Raw genomic sequence first — 4,023 nt, 5'->3', positions numbered from 1 at the left:
GACGTATCTTTTAATGATTTGACTTATGTATTACATGAAATATGTGAGTACGTGTTATATAAATGCCATGATTACGTGTTACGTGATATACATGCTATCTGTTACAGTTTAATATGCCATGCTTAGTTATAAACGGTCGGGTAGATGTCAAGACGTATAGTTACGTCGATTGAGTTTAGTTCTGTCAATTAAGATAGTCCTTTTGTTTATAGAATCAAGTAGCAAGGAGTGCAGTCAAGTGTTAGACGAAGATAATAGCCATCAGTTAGAAGCAGAGTTAAAGTAAGAGATTATTGAGCATACCAGGCAAGTACCCCTAACTTCACTTATTGTTCAAGTGACGTTTATTTTGAATTATATTATGCAAGTACCTCTATCTTCGTTTATCATTCAATTGATATTGACTCTGAACTTTATTCTTTCGATTTCCATACTATTCTAAGTTCAGAATAGTTAAACGTTTTATATATTTCGCTATAAATCACTCTATACAGTGGAACATTGAATTGAGATTAGCGAATAACTAATTGTTCTAGTTATTTCGCCATCGATTGTTGAGATAACTCTGGACCATGAGAAATGGGGAGTTATATGGTTAAGGATGTCCTTTGATTCGGCTCCTTTGATCAAAATGTTTTATGGATTGGATGAATGCGTAAGTGACCGGGACGGACGGTCCAGCGGAGGGCTATTTCTATGTGTTGTATGAAATACTATGACACCATTTTTGCCACAGGCAGGTATATTGCCTTTTTAATTGAGTACTCGTATTTTGGGGACATGTTTCTATGAATCATGACCTTGTGCTATCACACGGGCTGATCAGCATGTGATAGTACGTCCGTCGGAGTTAGATTCCAATCTAAAAGTTATCGTTTATTGTTGATAGTTTGTGAAGCTTTTATTAATGATCAAATATTACTGCTTTTATTCTTTTGTTCAGTTATTATTGGAATGTGGTTTATCATTACAAGTGCATTTTATATTGCTTGCTGAGCATTTCTTTCGCTCATACTTGTTTATCAATCTAATCTTTCAGCTAAGCCAGAGCAAGCTTGAGATCCAGGTTTGGTCAGAAGTCGAATGTTTGTAAATAGTGGTGTGTACTCCAGGTAGACTGTTTTGGGACGCTTGGATAGTCTAGAGGTTTGTAATAAAATTTGAATAATCTGTAAAACTAATTAGACTTATGGGTTGTAATAACACTTGATTTGTAGTAGTGCCTGTTCCATACTATAACCTGTGATCGATCCAGTGCAGGTAAAAGGGGTCGTATTTATTTTATTATTCCGCTGTGATTATTTTATTTTAGTTTATTGGCGAGTGACCCCCAAATCTAGACCCCGGGTTTGGAGGGCGTCACATACATACACAAAATGGTTTAGCAGAATCCTTAATTAAAAGACTTCAACTTATTGCCCGTCCCTTACTCCTAAGAGCAAAGTTACCTATATCTCTTGAAGGTCATGCAATACTTCATGCTGCAAATATAATTAGAATAAGGCCTTCTGCTTACCACAAACAATCCCCTCAAGAATTGGTTCTTGGTCAAGTACCTAATATATCTCATTTAAAAGTATTTGGTTGTGCTGTGTATGTTCCTATATCACCACCACAAGGAACTAAAATGGGACCTCAGAGAAGAATTGGTATATATGTTGGTTTTGATTCTTCATCTATTATAAGTTATCAGGAACCATTAACTGGTGATGTTTTTACTGCTTGGTATGCTGATTGTCGTTTTGATGAATCTATGTTCCCTACATTAGGGGGAGATATAATTTTACAAAAATTAAATTCAGAAATATCATGGAATGCCTCACGATTAAATGTTATTAATCCGCGTACTAAACAATGTGAATCTGAGGTTCAAAGAATTATACATATGTAAAATATTGTTAATCAAATGCCAGATGCATTTAATGATTCTAGAAATATTGTGAAATTATATATACCTGCTGTTAATGCCCCGGCCGGGATTGAAATCCCTGGCAGTAAATCAGTTTTAGAGGAATTGATCGGTGATTCAAAGCCACGCCAAAAGCGTGGTAGACCTATTGGTGCAAAAGATATTGTACCACGAAAACGGAAATTGATTGGAATTACCCCAAAAGTGGCAAAAGTTTCAGAAAATACTCCAGAAGTGGTATTGCCTCATGGAGAGGTTCAAGCCCCTGAAGTGGCTGTAACAAAACTCCCAGACGTGGGATTGCCTCCAGAAGAGAATGTTGCCCCAGAAGTGGCACATGCCCCAGAGGTGGCAAATGCTTCCACAGAAGCAAAGGTACCTTAAAACTATAAGATCTCAATGAATTATGTCCATAACGCGAAATTAATGGATTGTGGGAGTATTGAGGTTGATGATGTATATGCATTTTCTGTGGCATCTGATGTTATTATGAACTCCGATCCTGAACCATAAAGTGTGGAAGAGTGTCGACACCGGAATAATTGGCCAAAATAGAAAATTGCGATTCAAGAAGAATTGCAATCCTTGCGCAAGAGAAATGTATTTAGACCTGCAGTCCAAATACCAGCTGGTGTAGTCCCCGCCGGGAATAGATGGGTGTTTGTATGAAAACGAAATGAGAAAAATAAAATTGTGAGATATAAGGCCCGGCTAGGAGCCCAGGGATTCTCCTGTGATGGATGGAGTTACTTTTTGTTTTTTAATGGGCATGGCTTGTATGGAAAAACTGGAAACACGTTTGATGGACGTTGTGACAACATACCTATATGGATCAGTTGATAGTGATATTTATATGAAAATTTTTGAAGGATTAAATATTGAGGACACTAAGCCTCAACATTTATATTATGTTAAATTACAACGATCATTATATGGTTTGAAATAATCTGGTCGTATGTGGTACAACAGGCTTAGTGAATACTTACTGAATGATGGATATGTTAATAATCAAGTGTGTCCTTGCATTTTCATTACACAATCATCAACTAGTTTTGTTATTAGTGATGTATATGTGGATGATTTGAATATTACCTATACTACTGAAGATATTACTAGTGCTGCTAACTATTTGAAAAATGAGTTTAAAATGAAAGATCTTGGAAGGACAAGATTTTGTTTAGGTATACAGGTGGAGCACTTATCTTCTGGAATATTTGTTCATCAATCAAACTACACTGAAAAGATTCTTGATCGGTTCTACATGGACAAAGTTCATTCACTAACCACACCAATGGTTGTTCGATCACTCGAGGTTGAAAAGGATCCTTTCCGTCCTAGAAAACAAGATGAAGAGGCTCTTGAACCTGAAATTCCATATCTCAATGAAATTGGCGCTCTCATGTATCTTACAAACAACACACAACCTGATATTGCATTTGCAGTGAACCTGTTGGAAAGATTTAGTTCTGACCCTACTAAAAGGCATTGGGATGGATCCAAACATATATTCAGATATCTTCGAGGGACAATCGATCTTGGACTATTATTACCAAACAATTCAAGATCACGGCTAGTTGGATATGCAGATGCTGGATACATGTCAGATCCTCACTTTGGGCGATTACAAATAGGTTACCTATTTACATATTGTGATACTGCTATCTCTTGGAAGTCTACAAAACAGACTATGCTGCAACTTCATCAAACCACGCAGAGTTACTAGCAATTCATGAAGCAAGCAAATAATGTATTTGGTTAAGGTCGTCCATTCAACATATTCGAGAATCATGTGAATTATCAAGTATTTCAGACACTCCTACAGTTTTATTCGAGGATAACTCGGCCTGCATCAAACAACTTAAGGAAGGATATATTAAAGGGGATCGAACAAAACACATATTGCCAAAATTCTTTTACACTCAAGAACTTCAAGAAAATGGTGATATTGATGTCCAACAAGTTCGCTCATGTGATAATCTGACGGATATACTTACAAAGTCACTACCTTCATCAACATTTGAGAAGCTTAAAAATAATATGGGTATGCGGAGGTTAAAAAGTTTGCTACGTCAAAATGTCAAAATGTGAGATATTTTATTTAGGGAGAGGTTGTA

This window comes from Apium graveolens, chromosome 8, assembly GCF_009905375.1.
Source record: "Apium graveolens cultivar Ventura chromosome 8, ASM990537v1, whole genome shotgun sequence".
NCBI lineage: Eukaryota > Viridiplantae > Streptophyta > Magnoliopsida > Apiales > Apiaceae > Apium > Apium graveolens.
The sequence above is the reverse complement of the archived record's forward strand: the minus strand, read 5'-3'. Positions refer to the sequence as shown.